General features: G+C 33.4%; 1 protein-coding gene across 1 annotated transcript in view; it reads left to right on the top strand.

Annotated features, from left to right (window-relative positions):
• Positions 1–1,272: 1,272 nt before the first annotated feature.
• The window catches only part of LOC124362800 (synaptotagmin-12-like), a 45,193-nt gene continuing 24,530 nt past the window's right edge, over positions 1,273–21,935 (top strand). Inside the window, exon 1 of the mRNA XM_046817611.1 lies at positions 1,273–1,372. The gene's annotated coding sequence lies outside the window, so the exon portion shown is untranslated. The remainder of the gene's footprint in view (positions 1,373–21,935) is intronic.

The following is a 21,935-nucleotide window of genomic DNA, read 5'->3' as shown; positions in this document are numbered from 1 at the left end:
CATTGAGATTGGGTTGCTAGTACATATCCCAATGATTGTGGCTGAGTTGCTCGTACATCACAATGCCATTTTATGCCCAGCGAGATTACGTTGTTGGTACTTTAGTAATGCCCAATGAAATGTTGAGACAAGCAAGACATGTTTTGCCAGTACGATCAGTGATGCCAGACACTCAATCTTGCTGGCCCTAAGATTGAATTGGCATCACTGACTTCACTGTCATAAATCATTGCCGTCGTTTTTAGATTGCCGTTACAGACAATTGAGTACTGGCACTGGTAGTAATATATTGCCAACACATTATTCTTTCCGCCCAATTTTCGTTGAACATCTGTATACATGCTATTTTTATAATCTTTATGGGAGCTCTCAGAAACTTAACTATTATATGTTTTGTCAATGTATAATCGATTACACGTAGTTTTATACGTTTAGATTATTGTTATTATTTATTACAAAGCCACTGTTATGTTGTTTCTAACCTTAAAGCTATTGATCTAAAGGTTAAGAGTTACAGATGGCTTTTTAGCCCTAACTTCGCATGGTAAAATAAGAAATTCTTCACTTTATTTATTTCCTTCTATGAAAAGTCATAAAAAATATATTCAGTGTATTGATATGTCCAATTTCAAAACGCCTAGACTTTTTCCATGCCCTTTTAAACCATTGCAGACAACTGAACGTTTTGCTTTATTAAATCATAATTTGTACAATACAAAATTTAAATTTGTACATTGTTGTTTAGTTCAAGTGTTATTCCAATTTAAAATAAGGTTTTAGCGATATATAAAAACAATAAGAAAACGTTTGGAGTTTAATACCAAACAATTTACATTTTGTGCATACCATAGAATAGCAAAATACTACTAGGAGTAAAAAAGCATAATTTCACTACCAACTCAGTTTTTCACACTTACCGTTAAAATCACTTTAATGTTTTACGGTTTTGATCAGACAGTATAATTTATTTATAAAATAACCTGATAGTTGCTTGTGTTGCGAAGCATGGTGTATGTTTCTCTTGTAGTCAGCTAGAGGTGTTTGTAATTGTGTTGAGAGACAAAGGGAAATGAAGGACATCAAGATCATTGGAAGTTGTCAACACCACTCAAGGAATTGAGAGAATGGGTCCATTATTAGAGGATCTATCGGGAGAAGAGATGAGGGGGTGGGATGGGGTGCCAACCCCCCGGTATCGATCTATGATACGACAGTGGCGCTCGGGGCGACAACACTCACAAATATCGCTACTTAGTTCGCTACGTGCGCTCACACACACAACATTCACACAATGGTAGACATCATTTGTTGTTGAGGCTGAACTGCAACTGTGTTCTTCCTATCTTGTGATTTATTGTACTTTTATATTCCGGTAAGTACAGATTCCATCGTACATTTTTATACTTTTCAATTTCTACAACGCACGTTTTCCTTCTATGAATATTTACAATCTTTCCTGCCGGCAGAAAAGGTGTAATTTTGTTTAAGATCACCGATTTGATGTGCGTGTGTAGTTATAGACTGCTGATTGATAAGTAACTGCGCTCGTTGCCCCCGTGACAGCGATATGCTATCAGCGTGTACCCGCTGACACTGATAGTGAGCGACTTGGTACAGATAATGGTTTAGAGAGGACACCACCTGTTGCTGAGCTCGTGCCCATTGTGTTGCAGCACCCACCCGTTTATTGACTAACTTGGCATTTACTTGTCTCGCTTTGTCTCAAGTGTTGAATAGAACAACAGTTTCTCTAAAAAGGAAACAACCTTTCTGAATCCATTTCATTTTCTCTCTTTCTTTCGCGAACGTTCTTTTCTCGTCCCTCTGCATTAATTCGACTCTAACATTAAGTGAACGTAATGTTAATATTAATGCGTGTGCTCTTCATTAATGCGTTTTCAAGCAGAATCGTAGTGCAACTAAATTAACGTTTTTTATTTAAAACTATCTGAAAAAAAACGTGACACATTGTTAGAATGTAACAATAAATTACACAGTATTATTCAACATAGTACGTTTAATGGTTTTGTCATTTAGGTGTATGAGTTGATATAGATTTTAATTTACAATATTTATAGCCCAACTATATTAATATACAATCATAATAGACAAGTACCGTACACACATTAGACACAGAATTACTTTTATAACTGTCTGTACGTATGCTTCTTTTACGTCTTATCGTTGTGGTTTTAAGAAAAGTTTTATGATGTTATTAAAGTTACTTGATATTGCTTGATACATGTTTATAGTAATTGTTTAAATTAATTTGCTTTTAATCATATGGTGTAGCATTTCGTAGTTGAGTAACTTTGATTAAATCCGACTACACTTGATCATGTTCTTACCCATGAAATGTTGTTGAAAACAGTTATTTGATTAAAAAGACAATTAAGGAAACTCTAAAACCGGTTGTAATCCGGATACGGACTGAATTGTACATTTCCCCATTAGGAGTGACAAATAAAAAATAATACATATCATACGCTGATTATGTCTGGTAGGCTATTATGAGACCTAATATAAAATCTTTGAAACCAGTTATTTTGATAATTGCATTATCACAAGCGATAACAGTAAAATCAGGTTCTGTATACATTTTGAAATTGGGTTTGTTCACGATCCTAACCCCTCCGAACAATTATTTTTATTCTTTGTGAATAAACGTTTCATGGAAGTCCAGTGTGTCCCTTTGAAAATTCTAAGTCACCACCTATAAGACGAGTAACAAAATAGTATTTCCTTTATGTAAATATCTGCAATATAGAATATAATTAACGAAATAATATAAGAAACATCGATATCGTCGTTGCATCATCGTCCGCAACGATCAGAAATGTTCGCGTGACATCGCCCATTACTGGACGCCCTTAATGGTTTAATGGCAACTGTGTGGTTTTACCGTAATGTCTCCCATCGCCTTTTATCAAAATTCCATGTTATTAAGTACTGAATTAAAATGTTACTGAGTTCCAAGTAAACAGAAGGTTTTCAGTTCCAAAACGAATTTGTCTACTAAATGACAAAATCATGGTTTCTCCAACAGGGGTGTTCGCACACCAATCTATTACTGTATTACAATCGAATCTTTGTAGGGGGTGTACGGTCGATCGATTACCTTGTTTCGTCCAATCTAGTGGTTGGCTGTTACTGTCCAGATATTATTGAATGTAAAATCTTAAGGAGCTTATCTAATAACATTGTCGAAAAATAATTATTTATAAACACCTACCCAACACAAAATCTAATTGTGTTTTATTTTGATATTAATTCTTCAATTTGTGTTTCATATTATAGTGGTGGAATTATAGCGAACGATATAATACAACCTTTGTTTTATCGCCTTTTAAACGATGCAACCGACAATCATTCATTTTACGTTTAAACCCGTAACAGCCCAGATTGTATAGTGAGATTATCACATTTTTTTGTAATCTGTACTTAGGTATGAATAGTATTACGCTATATGGCTACACTAAGCCGTTACGAATTAAATGTTTCTTAAAGTACCATGTTTCTTAATAACATTATAAGTTACGACAGATTCGAAGTATCTTGAACTACTGATGTCTTTTCACTAAGTGGTCAAACCCAAGTCAATAAATGCTAAAACTCAACATTTCCTTCATTATTTTAAAATTCTAGTACAATTGATTGAGAACTTTATAGTTAAGCCAATGAAATATTCATATCTTAATTATATTCATATATACAGAATTTAATTGGTAGCTGAAATGTTAACAGATGTAGTTCGGCCATGCCAGATTGATGCCTTTAGAATCTAAAATAGGAGGTGTTGATACTCTTACATTTTCGTAAGCAATTAGAAACGACATCTACTAAAAAGGCACAAATACTAGATTTACCGTTTAATGGACTACTATTTGAATTAGAAAATATATTTAAAAACAAACAAAAATAACATACATTTATTAAAAATTAAAACTGTTGAAGAGCTATACAGTGGAACCTCGATATATCGAAACTCAAGAGGAAATACAAAACTTTGATATATCAAGGCTGTTTGGAGCAGGCTTCGATATATAGATGTTTACAATTGTTGATCCGTCATTTATTATATCAAGGTTGAATCGGCAGACTTTGATATATATATAGAGGTTCACAAAAACTACAGTAATAATGTAGGCTTCATTATGAATACTTTATCGGGAAATGTGTTGTTAGAAATGGGAGGGAGAGAGAGTATTCGCTGGTGTACCCAACTCCTTTACAATGTCACTGTTTTATTGTTCCCCGCGTCCACAGTCTCTATAGGTATCTTGATCAGATATAGTTTTCGTTTTGCCATCGCGCTTTTTCACGAAATACTGTCACAGTTGAAAATCTAACGCGCCCAGATCACTGAGTTAAATTAAATTTGCTGGAACCACGGCAACTTACAAATCAAACAGGGTGGAGTGGCGTACTACAAACCTGTGATTACACTGGGCCAGGCAGCGAAACCTACTTTGAATTAATCTGAAGTAGATTAAGATGGTTAGATCGGTTTAAGGTGGGATGAGTGTTTAGTTTCATAGTCAGTTCTTTAAGATGGATTTCCTAAATACAGAAAAATAGAAAAAAACATTCAGTGATCATTCCATGAAGAGCTATAAGCATTTAAAGTAGTCGTTTTGGTTAATATCACCAGGTCCAAATTCAAATATTTAAGGAAAAACTGTCCAAACCCATTAAAAAATTATTGTTGACTTCTACGGGGATCTAACTAGCGCCCTCCGGTTGAAGAGTGAAAGTCTTAATCCTAGGCTACTGTGAAGGTAACATAACATGGATTATAACTTAAGGTAATCACATATCACTCCATTCCAAATCGTTCTGTTTTATTTACAAATCTCTAAGATATACTTTTAAATGTAATTATATAAATTGTATATTTCAAATTGTAATATATGGCATTAGCCTTACTTTAAACATTTCAGTTTGCCGTAAAGAGTACTATAAAGGATAGCATTATTTATGTAAATACGAGTGCGTATTAAAAAGTGGCGAATGTCTTTTACAAAGTTACTGTATAAAGCAAACCGTTCAGCTTGCAGTATTTTGTTGCTAACGTACAGGTATTATCCACAAAATGTGAAACTTTTGATGAATGGATCTCTTTGACGGAAGCCACCTTCATTAGTGATGATTACACCGTAACCATCACAAGGTATGTGGCGATGTACACCGTGATTAGTCCTAGGCAGGTGTGGTCTGTCGTGATGAGCTCAATATTATCAGAGGTCCATATACATCGAGACCAACACATTTAAACTAATTAATTTGTATAAACGGATATTAATTTTATTTCGGCATATTTCGGCTATAAATGACTTTATCCAAGTTAAATCACCAAGACTCCAAACGGGCCGCAGTGGCATTTTGGACTGTCCTCTCTGACTGACTTTGGTGTTTTGAGTGGCGCACGATATGCAAGTATTGTATTTACAGGAAAATATGCTTCTCTATCTACTATATGTATTATAAATAATACTTAAGTAATAATACAACAAAGTAGCATTGAAACATTTTAGTTTTTATTGTACTGACATGTTTTGGGGCTAAGCCCATGATCACTGTAACAGTAGTAAGATAACCTCAAAATACTACAAAAATAATGAACATAGGAATTCATAACACATGTTTCATTTGACTATCTGATTGTGTTGGTTAAATATACATGCATTCGATGTGGACGTTTCTTTTAATGCACATATGCGTATATCATAATATCACTTTTAGAATTCTACAACGTGAGAGTGATATTTAGGCTTTTACTTGCTCTGGAAGTTCCTTGAATAAAATGCTGGTGTTATTTGCAAAACATAGCAGCTTGGAACTAGATCGTTAACGATACAGGCAAGTTCAACATATTTATTTCTGTATGTTTCCTCTTCACGCTGTCCCAGTGTTCGTTAACGTTAGTCTCTTTGATGCAAAAATGGTCAAGTTCTCCGCTTTTTTGTAATTTATCCATTAGCAATCGTTACAGTTAATGTCCACTTTGTACTATCCATAGAATGTGAAATTACGTTTATTTGGAATGATTTCCTTGCGTAAATTTAAGGTATTATCGAAGTCATGTCATGTATTACTCACACATAATCGTAATACGAGTATATTCCACTACAGCCTTGTACAAGTCAAGATTGTGACCATTGTTTTACAATTTCAATTTAGCCTTTTATATTGTATTACATTTGTATCTTTCTTCACTTTAAGTACATTTCCATAACTATCTATGATAGAAAAATTACATCAATCTTAAATATTGGAACTGAACAAACAGTTGAAACATCCATAAGATTTGATACAGATCGTAAAAAACGGCAACTTATTGCAGCAAGAATTCAAAACAATTAATGACGATCAGAGACAATAATTCGCTACATTTCACTAGTCATTGTTGTGCTTTAATGGGATACACCGTAAAACTAATAAATTTCTCAAGCTAATTTGAAAATTGACATAATTTATTATGGTAAAGGACGGGAAGTGAACAGAGTGCTGCCAAGGTACAGGTGCCAGGTCCGCAAAGTTGCGTCGTGACGCTCCAGCCAAGCTACCACCAAATGTCATTAGACGTCCCATGGGTCACGCTGGCATTTTGCCTCCCGCCCTTCAGCCCCCTCCCCTCACCCTCACCGCTACCTGCCAACACTTTTTAATCGATGAAAGACTTATTGCAGCCAAAATATTTGAGTGGATCACCACACAATTTCATAACATAGCTTTAAAAGATACGGACGGCTAAGTGCATAATTAAAAGTCGATTTAAAAAATACGATTTTGTTAATACTGCTATTACTTACGTGTTCTTAGTATGATTTATTATAATAACAAACAGTGTGATTTTTAATTTAAGTTGTATTGGCATCTTTTAAACCGTACGTCTTATAAAAATCTTAAAAAGGGGGACCGTCCTTACTATTTGGTGTACTTATGAATCAATTTTAAAACTTCGAAAATTTGACACTATTTTCCAACATAGCGGCTAACTTTATTTTAACCCGTGGTTTTTTACAATATTATTTTATAGATTTTTTATTCTTGAGTCTTTCTAATAAATTTACTTGTTTAGGAACTGTAGACATTTAAAGTTATGCAATTCACCCTTTTAATCGTTGAGGGAGGCTACTTTCCTTGCATCCAATCGTACAATCAGGATGAAAATTAAAATGGACATAGCCTGAAAGGTTTAAATTCCATTATTATAGGGCTAAAAATAAATCATATTGTATATATGTTTTTTATAATCAAACCACCGCATTTATAGTGTAACTTATTGTTGCTACTTTTATAGTTTAATATGTCATAATCTACCAATTTGATTTCGATACAATAACTAGGTGTTAAAATATGACTGATAAATATTTAAAACTAAAACAACGCTTGAAATAATACTTGGATCATATTGATCAACAGTCATAATGAGTAACAATTTACCAATAATTTTAACGAAGTGCGTGGAAAATGGAAAATTCGAACAAGGCGACGTATATTAAATAAAGACGATCCAGACAGGTGCGCATGTGTGAATGGTTTCAAATGAAGCGTGTATTTATTAATTTGGTTAAATTAACCAACAATTAAAATTATCGAATCAGTTAATATCTGTAACTGTGTTTACTGGGGCAACGTTAATCCAATCGCAATTGAACAGCACCCTATACATTTACCAAGTCAACAGTATGATACGCTGTATCTTAACGAGCAGCAATGAACCTATTGTCAGCATAAAGTACCATAAAAATAATATAATTAATGGAACAATTATTTATTATGGTGGTACAAAAGCTAATGTTTTTATATTTTATGGTTTTTTCAAAAATTAAAATAATTCAAACTAGATTTTTTAACAGTCTATGCACACATTTATTCATGATGCTAATATAAAGATATTTTGAAAAAGCTAAAAGTCACCGAGTCAGGAATCCCCACATTTTTATTGTTTATCGAATAGGTTTAAATAAAAATGAACATTTGCAATAAATAAATAAGTCGTTGGTTTTGTCTCATTAAGACCTCTAAATCAAGTTGCTTCTCAATGGGTCTTTCTTTTTAAAATTTTGAGTTCCCTCTCCTCTTTTGGGGTGAGGCGTAATTTTCAAACATGTAAAAACATCGTCAATTTATGTTATAACAACAATCCCCCAATGGGCGTTTGAAAATATTCAGACGTTCAAACTGTAAGAGGAGGAGAGGTCTATTTCTACACTGTATAATAGACATCAGTCGTCAAATTTATTTTATTCAGATACACTTGTAGGATTATATTTGTATTACATTTTATCTTATAAACAAACCCTCTTGATAAATGAAATAAATAAAACGGCAAACACATTTCTGAGTTACTTAAGCTCTATCTACAAAACCATGTTTTACAATATCAAGATATTATTGGGGTACACCAGTGTTACTAACCACTCCTTGTCTTACAAGCCTTAAGGTGGTATTGTTAATAAAGTGACTTCCCCGGCAACAATATCTTACCACCCTGAAGGTGATATTGTAAATACAACGGCTTTGCCAGCATCCCTTCCTTCCTGCCTTATCAGACTCCAAGCGGATTTAGAAATACACCAGCTCTGCGAGCAATCTATTTTTCCAGCTTCATGGTGGTTACCATTGAAAATGTTCCGACGGCGAAATTCTTGGTATTGTATATACACAAAGTTTTAATATACATTGTAGACACATTCAAGTATACTATAGAGCTTATCGGGGTTGACGTTTACGGCTGAATTACATTAACACTCACATGTTGATATATAATGTAATGTGTAAGCATTATATAAAGTGGCTACATTTCTTATTGACTTATTAAATCACTGTAAGTCAAAATATAAAATTGAGGATAGCATAAGCTATACCAAAGCACAGGTGGGCGTAAGCCGATTAATCAATCTCGGCTTTCAGAACTGACGATAATAATTTATTACAACAGAATGATTAAACTAATTACATTATTCCTGTTAAAAATCACTGGCCGAAATCAAAATTAGACAGCCTTTAAAAACATAGTCGATAGCTCTGAACACTTCCCTTATATTATCGCAAATTTCCCAAATACATTTCCTAATAAGAATACTTTAACTGAGCGACCACGAATGTGGCTCCACGAAGCAAATATGATTACCAAGAATGTAGACCACGAAATGATGCCGCCTTGAACTCCTTAACCACGAATACTTTGAAAGTGAACTCTCCTAAAACAATCCCAAACTAATTAGCTTTAAGTCGAGACATTAATTAATGAAATAAAAACTGCTTCACCAGAAAAGTTAAGCACGTGTAACTTCACTACTGTCTTTAAGCATAAAAACAAAAGGTAATAACACAATTACTTTTATAATTTACTATACAGTACGGCTTTCTAACTAATACAATACGTAAAATTAATACTTGTGGACACAACTTCCTGGATTTTGGCATTATGGCTACGACGGGCCTACTTGTCTAACGAGTATCACCACATCTGTACCGGAAGTGGGTGCTTAACTCACCCGCGTATGAATGAAATCGGATGTGTTCAGTCATACAAGTTTTATCGTAATATTCAACATATGTTCACATATTTTATATGTTAGGTATATTTATACCACCAGCATACAGGATAATAATGGACCTGTAATAAGCATTCTTTATAACCAACGAAAAATATCAAAGAACTATATAAGGTGAACCAGATTAACAGGTGATTTAAAAACCTATTTCAACTATACCCTCACTATTTTGTGACCAAAAAATTCAATAAAATTATTTTGAACCCCACAAAACATCTGTGAGAGGTTTATTTGGGGAGTGGGTGGCTGTTTTTGAGACATTTTTAAATGTAAAAGTAGGGCGTGTGGTACCCCATTTTAAAGGTGGATGTTCCCTGTCATAGTAGGCTACATCCTGTACACAGAATGTACATAAGATAGTACAACAAAAACAGTTGGTAGATCTCAAACACAGACAGGTTTATTCAGGTTCTGGTTGGCAGTATAAGTTAATATGGTAGAAAACACAAATAAGATTAGTGTGGATATTCCATATGATACTACATCCTGTACACAGAATGTAAATAAGATAGTACAACAAAAACAGTTGGTAGATCTCAAACACAGACAGGTTTATTCAGGTTCTGGTTGGCAGTATAAGTTAATATGGTAGAAAACACAAATAAGATTAGTGTGGATATTCCATATGATACTACATCCTGTACACAGAATGTAAATAAGATAGTACAACAAAAACAGTTGGTAGATCTCAAACACAGACAGGTTTATTCAGGTTCTGGTTGGCAGTATAAGTTAATATGGTAGAAAACACAAATAAGATTAGTGTGGATATTCCATATGATACTACATCCTGTACACAGAATGTAAATAAGATAGTACAACAAAAACAGTTGGTAGATCTCAAACACAGACAGGTTTATTCAGGTTCTGGTTGGCAGTATAAGTTAATATGGTAGAAAACACAAATAAGATTAGTGTGGATATTCCATATGATACTACATCCTGTACACAGAATGTAAATAAGATAGTACAACAAAAACAGTTGGTAGATCTCAAACACAGACAGGTTTATTCAGGTTCTGGTTGGCAGTATAAGTTAATATGGTAGAAAACACAAATAAGATTAGTGTGGATATTCCATATGATACTACATCCTGTACACAGAATGTAAATAAGATAGTACAACAAAAACAGTTGGTAGATCTCAAACACAGACAGGTTTATTCAGGTTCTGGTTGGCAGTATAAGTTAATATGGTAGAAAACACAAATAAGATTAGTGTGGATATTCCATATGATACTACATCCTGTACACAGAATGTAAATAAGATAGTACAACAAAAACAGTTGGTAGATCTCAAACACAGACAGGTTTATTCAGGTTCTGGTTGGCAGTATAAGTTAATATGGTAGAAAACACAAATAAGATTAGTGTGGATATTCCATATGATACTACATCCTGTACACAGAATGTAAATAAGATAGTACAACAAAAACAGTTGGTAGATCTCAAACACAGACAGGTTTATTCAGGTTCTGGTTGGCAGTATAAGTTAATATGGTAGAAAACACAAATAAGATTAGTGTGGATATTCCATATGATACTACATCCTGTACAGCGGAACTTCTAATGAGGTTATGTACAACAAAAAATGTTGGTTGTTCTCAGTTTCAAGTTTCTTGTTGGAAATACAATTTAACATGGTGGAAACACAAAGTTGCTAGTTTCGTGTGGATGTTTCTTCTTATACTATCTCCTGAACGTGTTGTACAAAAATATGTTGATCGTTCTCAAAAAACAGAAAGGTTTATTAAGTTTCTTGTTGGTAGGACAGTTAACATTAGTACAAGGAACAACAGACATGTTTATAAAGTTTCTTGAGTACAAGTTAACATGGTAGAAACACAAAGAAATTCACGCAATGATATTAGTGCAGATCATACTACCTCCCGTACAGCGAAACTTCTGATGAGATTGTACAACAAAAAATATCATCTATCTCAGACAAAAACAAGTTTATTAAGTTGCTTTGTTGGTAATAACAAGTTGAAAATGTGCAAAACACAAACAATGACGATCAGTGCTAGTGTTCTTTATAAAACCACCTCACGCCCAATCACGTTATGATTAAATTTGTGTTCATCTTTGCTTACCCTTCACGACGTTTGTATAAATAACCATATCCTATCTTTAATCTTCTTTTGACATTAAGTATTACTTACTCTTTCACACTACATAGGAGAATTATTGTTTTGTCATCGAAAATATCGTAATTACATGTTAATATTATATAATTTATTGTAATATTGCTGCCAGACCTCAGATCATAGGTGAACGTATTACAGACTATGAATAATATTCCTTATGTCTTTTAAACATTAACTCTACAATAATTCGAACAAACAACCAATAAATAAAGAAACTTTCAGAATGACAAATTTTTTCCGGTGGTGATGTGGAGGAGCAATGAAAATGACTCAAGTTAAATTATTAAGATATTTAAAATGCTTAGCTTTTCAGAAGTTATCTTTATTATTCCCCGAGCTAAATTTGAATTGACCTATAAAAAAAACCCTAATTTACCTTTAGGGGTTTCTGAATTGTACAGTAAGAGGGTAAAATTACAATTGTTAGTTGTGGTAAGGTAAAACTATCCCTAATTCCAGGAATTAAAAAAAAACAAATATTTGCTACGTTCGTATTGTTTTAAACACAAATCTGGTAAGGTTCTCCATCACACTTTCATACTTAACACCAAACTCCGTCAAGGAAAGAGTATTATATCTTGACCACTGATGATTCCAATAAAATTTCGGTTACTCTACATTGTACATATTTCCCCAAACTATTTAACAAAAATAACTATAAAACTAATCAGGAGAAACCCCTTCTTTGCTTAGTACCTAAAAATCGTAAAGCGGTCCAAAAAAACGGTTGTATTTTGTTCTAATTTAGATAAGTAAATACACTAGAATTAAGTAGATGGTATATTTTAGTACGAAAATGAGTTGATTATTGTATCGTTATCGATTTATTCTTTGCGTTCTACAACATCTACAACAGGCGAGTTATTTACTATGTACCAATATTTGAGAGCCAATTTTTATGTTTATTTATGTGACGTAAGTAGAGCCGGTATCGCGTGTTAGATATTGCACGAGTTGAGGAGGATTCGTTAACTTAAGAATTAAAACGATTTATATTTACTTGGCATTTAATCCACGAATACACAAATGAATAGAAACCAGAAATCAAGCAAGAGTAAAGCATTGTTACTATTATATGCATGCAATAACACAGTTCGAGATATGTTTAAAGATAAAATATCCACAGTTATAAAATATTCAGTTCTATTGTCAACATTGTTTAAAAAATATTTGCTTCATGCATAACTAAGCCTTAGTGTAGATAACACCGCCACCGCACCATGCACGTCCTTTCATTGTGCCAAGGGGAATATCCTGAAATTTTCAAACACGAGAATTCAAATTAAATAGTTGTGTTGAACCTAAAATAATCATTGATAACACTCAGTTCTTAAAAACCCAGATATATAGATCTTATTGGCTACTGCAGGTGACCTTCGTTCCCGGATTTCCTGAGGCTGAGTAGGCCCTGCTGATTAATTGAACGATAAAACGAAGAAATTAGATGGACAGAATTGGTCTCGGAGTTCCAGCTGGCACGAAGAATGATGGATGATAGGATCATCGGTTCTCTTCACCCGAAGGTGATGTTGAGGTTATGTATAGGTTGCAAATTCGGGTACAATCACCGAGGACTGTTCTATTGTGATAAATGTAAACAAAAATCTGGTTAGGACATATTTGATGTCACTTTAGGGGTTTCTGAATTGTACAGTAAGAGGGTAAAATTACAAATTTCAAAGGAGGGCAGTGATTGGCGGAGAAGCAGGTTGAAAGCAAAACAAACAAACAAAGGCACTTTCACATTTATAATATAATATTAAGATATACGAGTGTTATTAATATTACACCAAGTGCAGTACATGCCAGGACGTACGAATATTTTCTATAAGATCCCAATTTCGGTCTTGCATTTTACGGAACTGGCGATTCGAATATGGTTTAGTCTTTCTGTATAGAAGGTAAGGAAATGAAATGAAATGAAATGAAAAATGTCTTTATTAGAGGCGAATTTAGGACTATAAAGTCCTAACTAAGGAGATGAATATGATTGCATTTATCTTAAGTATATGTAAATTCGTGCATTATTGATTGCTCAAAGTAAATATCTGAAGTAAAGCTGACCTATCATGCAAAATCTTTTAGTAAATTCTGTATTAAATGTGTCTAAATTAACAGATTTAATTCTTCATTCCAATTTGTAATTGTACATTCAACAAGTAATGATACGGAAATTTTCTATTGGAGACTCAATCACATTTTTCCTATTTATTTATTATTGTACTAGCTGTTTCCCGCGGCTTCGCACGCTTCTGGTTCAAGTGAATTATATTTCCAACGGCGATGTAGAGTTTGACCTTGTTGCCACGATCAAGAAAATCTGTCAGAAGTGTATGTCTATAGCCATTGTACACGCACAACGCACATGTACTTTATTAAAAAGCTAACTTCCCGATACTGAAAAGCACAACCATACGATGCCTATGATAGTATGGGTGATATGAAAAACTACACAGAGTATAGTTATTATGCCTTTAATCGGTTCCATATTATAATTAGCTATACAAAATGGTTATAGCCATTGTAATTAAACATATTTTGACGGTTTTTGGGATAATTTGCCCTCTTCTGTGGTCCTGGTAGTAAGTCTGTCGCTTTGTTATCAATAAGTTACATGTTCGATCCCCGGATATTACATAAAAATAGTTTTAAAATAAATTTGGGCTATTTATTTTCTTAAATATATTATAAGTGTAAACCACCATCAAATATCCAAAAAGGCACATCAAGAGTGTAAGTGCTATCGATTGTTACCGATTGATAACGTAATATTGCTGTACAAAAATCAAGATATTAGTTTTAAATAATATATAAACGAAATGTCACTATCATTGAAATTACCTCAAAAACAGACAAACGAATTATTTGAAAGGCGTAATGCGTATTTATAATATAATTAACAATATTGATCTACTGTTCTATTTTAGAGTCAGTCAAGAATTAATAGCGTGCTTTCACGGATTGTCCTCGAAGTTCGAGACGGAGTCAGGTTCAAATTCCAGTTCTCGGATTCACATTGATTTTCAATGTCCTGGAGGCGGTAATGCGAGGAACTTAATGAAATGTCTGAGTCAGTGTTGATGGCTCGCAATTCCTCCCTCTTTATTGCATCCTACACTGTAAATATCTTAGTATTAAAGGGCTGCAAGAGATATAAACGATTATTGTAAACTCAAGGTGTCACAAAATTCACTCGATTATTATTCTCCGCCTTTTTAAATTAAATTAAATTTTAAATTACAAAAATAAAATTGTAGAATACATTAGTTAGAAACTTTATTTCCAGAACTAAATAATGACTAGAAATTATGTATCTTCTCATCCTCCTTTTTTTAAATTTAGAACTATGTTCAACAAGACATTTATGATTAAAATTGATTTTTTTAATTTTAGACTTAGCAAAATACTAGGGTTGTTTGGACCCTATTAAATACACCTCTTTCTGAAACATTACATTTTGTACTTTTGCAGAATATTTAACCATCGTATAAATACGTAAAAGGTTATTTTTCAATAAGGTAAAAAGTTAATGATTATTGTTTCAAGTATTTCAATCTCATGAAAACTATAAGCCCTTAAACTATAATGAGACATAATCAATGAATCTAACAATTAATTTCTTGAGCTATTTTAACCGTTATAGATCTTACAAACAAACCTATAAAAAATCAATAACAACTCTTAAACATATAATGTTGTTGACGTATCTTTTTTGGCACACTAGGTAGAAAAGCACTTGGTTTAATTAATAGGCATTACGTCTTTCAAGTTGTCCGTTTATTTATTTGTGAGGTTATTTCATGCCTATTACCTGGAAATTTCAAATCGAAAATGTATTGTACTTTTTACAGGTTAATTTGCCAAAGTCTAAGTGTAGTAGCTTTTTGGCGACAATTTAATAATACTATAAACAGCGTTTTTATATAATATTTATAAAACTTGATTTATTTAGATGCTCAATTTACAATTCTCTCTGTCTTGAATCTTACAGTATATAATTGAGCACAAAAATTGGTTTATATAAATTATAATGTTCGCTCTTTTATTGACTCATAGATAAAATAAAAACTTGGAATGAATATAAAAGGTTTACCATTTTAGATCAATTAATTAATCATCTGTAATATGAAATAACAAAGAAAATGTTTTACATTACGAGTAGGCATACGACCGCCATGATGAAACTTTTAATTAGGTAGAAAGTCTTCATAGCTTATTAACAACAATCATGCCGGTTGCTATGAGTTAGAAGTTGTTTGTTGATGCATTATCTGTATTGCTGTGGGTTTAACGTTTCTCAAAATATTTACGGCCGCAATTTTAGAAGCCTTACGAGATATAAACAACTTGTAAGAACGACCGTTGTTGTATGTGACCTAGGAATATTAAACCTCTTTGCCTTTTGTTCAACGTTTAGTAGCTGAGATATGACAACTTCCTTTTGTTATTAAGCTTTCAAATGCAGCCATCCTGTGTAGTGGTTGGGATAAAACATTTGTACAAATGAGAATGGCCGCCATATTATAAAAATATATTTATTTAGGCTGACTAACAAACTTATCCAAGGCATGTGTAAGTACTATACCTACGCAATTATAGTTTTATTAGGTTACAAATACAATTACAATTATTATCTCGTATTTTATATATATATATATATATATATATATATATATATATATATATAGAAATATTCGGATATATACAAACTATCGAATTATAATAATTGGATCTTGGTGTCTTGATCGACGAAATGGATCAAGTCCTGGAGTCTTTCGGAAATTATATCATAAAGATGATTGTAATAGGCATATTTATTTTTAAAATCGACTCAATAGTCAACATATCAAGGAATCTGAAGATGATGCTGATGCACTTGAATTGTTTCTTTCCTAACGTTAATACAGAACCAAGTTTTTGCCACATAGGTATTTTTCTTAACTCTTACCATCTTCGTTCAAAGGCATTAGTGAAAACTGCAAAACTCAGGAAAATCTAAGGAAAGAAATGGATGTTAAATAGTAGTATGTATCACTATGAGCAAAAGGACTTATTTTCTGTACGCAATCGTGTTTTACGAACGCAGCAAAACCGAGGTCGGAAATACATTAACGCCCAAAGGCACTTTTGCTCCGTGTGGAACAACGAGAAACAATATTAAAACATATGTTTTAGTTCATTTTTGTTACACAAACATTCAATATTATAGTGATACTTCTTTTATCTGTGGTAATACTGTTAAGTTTACGTATCAAAATCAGCTATATTCTGTGCATTTACCTCTACTGAAATACTGAAACAATAACAAAGTTTGAAAGAGTTACAAAACTGCACCCAATTTATAGGAAAGAAAATCCATATTCAGTAAATAGGAGTCTTTCTCTAATTTGACCGTAATAAGCAAAATATTCGATCATCTTTTTTCTCGAGAAAGATAATTTTTTTGAACAAACACAACCAGCTTTCAGAAGACCAATTTTGGATACAGAAATAGAAATTCGACAATTTGACGCAATAGTTGTCGCATATGATTGAAAGGGGATAGAAGGCCATAGTCACACATTAAAGTGTGTTTCTCGGCCGTTCTCAATCATTTGTGTTGACCACAACACATTGCTTGACAAATTAGAATCCCATAGCATCTGAGGCGTCCCGCTTTTATGGATTAGTTCATTTCTAAGCCATAAAACACAGGTCGTCCAAATTTCTAATACAATACCAAAACCTCGTTCACTGAGCTATAAAGTCCCCCAGAGATTACTACTCAGTCCAATTCTTTTCTCAATATGTCAATGAGTTTGAATTGTCTCAACTGCACTGAGAGATTATGCAGTGTAGCGATGACACGACACATCTGTTTGAGACTAAGTTCAAAACAAAATTTGGGATTACAGGCGATTGTTGACTTTAACAATTGTGTTCAACATTTCAGTAGCATCAATCCATCGATCTTCAAATAAACTCATCAAAATTAAATGTCCTGGACCTTTTAATGCGCTCAATATGCATTAAGAATGGCTCTGCCGTTATGGTAGCAGATACATCATGGGAGAAAATTTATTCTTGATATACTCTTGGAATAAAACTAACTTGATCGAGGGTTGTTGTGATATAATCACATTGATCATATTTGTAGCAAATTATCCTTAGGAGTTTATGTCTTAAAACTTTGGCAAAATAATTCCCAAATCAGATACTGATTTCGGCGTATTATGGGTTAATTTACTACATAAGGAATCGTCCACAATTCCGCTATAAGCGTATTTCGTTTTACACTAAATATTTTCTAAAACTAGACGACACTATTAATTTTTTTAACGTAGATTATTAAAAATGGAATGTGCATGAACTAAAATCGGAGTTCATCAGATTAGCCATTCACAGATTGTCAGGGTATTGACAGGTATTGTCAGTGAGGGTCTATTATGAGCGACTTTGTATGGTATTGATTGTGTGGGTGGGTGCGCCACGCCATGGCCAGGAGCAACAAGTGGCAGCAGCTGTGGATGTGTCGCTGCCACTGTTCCTCTTGATCACTTTCCAGGATCTAACAACGGTGTCAGTTTTATATAGCAGAAGCAACCAAGTTACAGATGAACAATGCACAGAGATTCAGGGTATTGACAGGTATTGTCGGTGACGGTCTATTATGAGCGAATATGTGTGGTATTGATTGTGTGGGTGGGTGCGCCACGCCATGGCCAGGAGCAACAAGTGGCAGCAGCTGTGGATGTGTCGCTGCCACTGTTCCTCTTGACCACTTTCCAGGATCTAACAACGGTGTCAGTTTTATATAGCAGAAGCAACCAAGTTACAGATGAACAATGCACAGAGATTCAGGGTATTGACAGGTATTGTCAGTGACGGTCTATTATGAGCGAATATGTGTGGTATTGATTGTGTGGGTGGGTGCGCCACGCCATGGCCAGGAGCAACAAGTGGCAGCAGCTGTGGATGTGTCGCTGCCACTGTTCCTCTTGATCACTTTCCAGGATCTAACAACGGTGTCAGTTTTATCCAGCAGAAGCAACCAAGTTACAGTTGAACAATGCACAGAGATTCAGGGTATTGACAGGTATTGTCGGTGAGGGTCTATTATGAGCGAATATGTGTGGTATTGATTGTGTGGGTGGGTGCGCCACGCCATGGCCAGGAGCAACAAGTGGCAGCAGCTGTGGATGTGTCGCTGCCACTGTTCCTCTTGATCACTTTCCAGTCTGAAACAACGGTGACATATTAACGAGTCTGTGAGAATGACACTTCACTATAGTAGTAGGCCTACTCACTGAAATTTCATATAAATAATTGAAAACTACTTAAATGATCAAATCATATGTAAGTTACCTATTTTATTTTATTAAGTTGAGAAAATTATAATTATGGAAGAATATAATTCGATCAAAGTGGCGATGATGGTAGGGTAGACGAAACTATATATAGCGCATTTCCGATGCAAAACCCGACAAGTCAATGATGTTAAAATAAACTATGTAGAAATATATTATTACAAATACTTGTTTACAATTGTGTATTTATAACACAAATCCTATAATTAAACTTACAATGAGTCACCAATAAAAGAAAAAATTAAATATCGCAAAAATAAAGTTTAATGGGGTTAACATTTTGTATTAACTAAACAAAGTTACTGTTTTTTGACATTTAAACAAAAACTAAATTTAGAAAAGTTGAGAATAAATTGTACATTTGTAAAATTGCGAACAACAATTGTTGATAAATCTGGGAAAAAGAATGACAGGACACATTTATGCATATAAGCACTAAAGGAAATACCATTGAAAAGATAAAATACAGAAGTTTCGCTGAATAAAGTGACGCCACGGCCAGGCCTAGTAATTAACAAGTATTAGCGCAACACAATGACACCTAGCGCATTCTGTTGAATGGTCCTAGTTACTCACCTCAATGGAGACGTCTAGGTCGACGTGCCATCAATCGATCAAAATTCATCTAACAGAATGTAACTGTAACATTGGCCAAGGAGGTAATTCACAGGTGGCTTACCTATGGTGGGAAAATATACGAGTATTGATTAATATAATTTATATTCAATATAATTTGTAATTTACACCAAATTAGAGTTTTATTAGTATTAACAGATAATCGTATTTTTAACGAGATACTAAAAAAATCTGAAGTGAATCATTCATGAGTATGAGCTGTGTTCCTCTTTAATCCATGTTAATAGCGAAACCTCGAATGTGTGGCCGGCAGATAACTAACTACACCTAGTGTTTCCTCATAAGAATTAGGCTGAAACAAACCTTCTCATAGTCATTTAATTTTCAGCCACGACTTTTTAACACTAAAATTATTAGTGCCTTGAAAATATTTGAACTTCTCAACCAATTACGACAGTATATAAAGGCTAAAAAATAACAATACAATTAATTATTTAACAATTGATTAGTAAAACATTTGACATTAAATAGAATAGAATAGAATAGAATATTCTTTATTGCACATATTCTTGGAGAACAGGGCAAAAGTCATGTTTATGTTACAATTGGTGTATGAGTTAGTGTTTGTCAAAAATTGTGTGTTCTACATTGAACAAATTCTTGGATGGTGTAAATTGATCGCTCCAGTAGCCAGTTTCTCAAGGAAGCTTTGATAATAATTTCTGCTTAATTCAGTCTAATTTCCTCATGAAATATAAATATGAATAGACTGTAATATAACTGAAGTACAACGTTAGGCCTATACAACATGTAATGTCAACCCGAATTAAATTTATTTAACTTGTGCCTTCATCTACCTGTGAATGTTTGATTCTGTAATACATCCACAGAGTCTGATAGTGATTCTGATCTTGTTTACAGCTTTTGACGGCAGGTGATCAAATTATATCAGGATATCACGGATATCTCCGCCGCAGTGCACGTCACAAAGTTGCTTTAAAAATATACAGTAGAGAGAAAGTATAGTCAAAACATCAAACTCAATAAATACACTACGGCACGATTCTTTGTGGCAGTGCTAGAACTTGCTTCAAGAGCTTTAATGAACGGATGCTGCGCTATTATTGTAGCGTATCGTTTATGGCGGTTATGATACTTGTAACAAGGTTCAATACCATAAATAATACTTGTAATCAGTGTTTTTTTTTTCTACAGATTTTTACATTTATACATACGTTACACAAAACTAGGAGCGATCTCGAACCACAGCCCCCTAGTACTAGTGGTAGGTATTTCTAATGTTTACAAACAGAATATAACTAATCTGAGTCCATTCCTACGACAAAAAGCACGCTCGTTCCGAAATTCATGGAACTTGCATATAACTAACATTAGTTGATAATAACGAAGATATGACGATGTGGTGGAGAATAAAATTAATAATTATTTTGTACTTTACAATAAAGATGTTTGATGAAATATTACAGAGAAATGACACAACGCTTATTGAACACATACTAGAGTATTTTAATACTGACTTGTACAAGGTATAATGTAGGTCCTTCGTAATTAGGTATTGAAAATTAAAAGGTTATTGGTTTTTTTTAATCCAAACTTGTAACTTGCAGGATTTTTATCAAATAGTAACATTCCTTAATTTGTAGAGGTTAACTTTATTGAAAAGACATGGTTCAAGATAGACAAACGAGTGTTTACATTTGAATAAATAAACTTTAAGCTTCATAAACATTCTATTTGTTTTACTACAGTATTATAGTTTACCCGTACATCACCTCTATTTCCACTCATAATGTACAAATGGGAACAAAAGTTTGAAAACAAAAAGATGCAGAATTGGAAATTTGTTTAGTTCTTGATACAAAGGAAATTGTGGATCACGTTTATGTTTCTTCTGAATAATTCGTATAAATGTGTTCTGAGCTTTTCTTAATCTCTCAGTCACACAATTGCATATTGAATTCTCGCGTAAAATAACCTAAAATACAACATCCATAATAATTGACTGTCACAAAACGTTCTTCTATATCTATATATATAAAAATGAATGTTTGTATGTTTGTCCTTTATGGAATCGTGAACTATTGGACCGATCATGATGAAAATTTGTACGTATATGTATTTTTCCACGGAGAAGGTTTATAAGCTATGCCCATCCCTTTCCCGATTCAGGATTCCGCCCCACTGGTTACAGAAATACCCATAAGAAATGCATTGCAGCAAACATATGTTAACGTCTTTTCAAATTTTTAATCAGCTGTTCTTTGTAAACATATATTACA

The sequence above is a fragment of the Homalodisca vitripennis genome, chromosome 5 (assembly GCF_021130785.1).
Source record: "Homalodisca vitripennis isolate AUS2020 chromosome 5, UT_GWSS_2.1, whole genome shotgun sequence".
NCBI classification, from domain to species: Eukaryota; Metazoa; Arthropoda; class Insecta; order Hemiptera; family Cicadellidae; genus Homalodisca; species Homalodisca vitripennis.
Note: the sequence above shows the minus strand (reverse complement) of the source record. Positions and strands in the feature narration are given on the sequence as shown.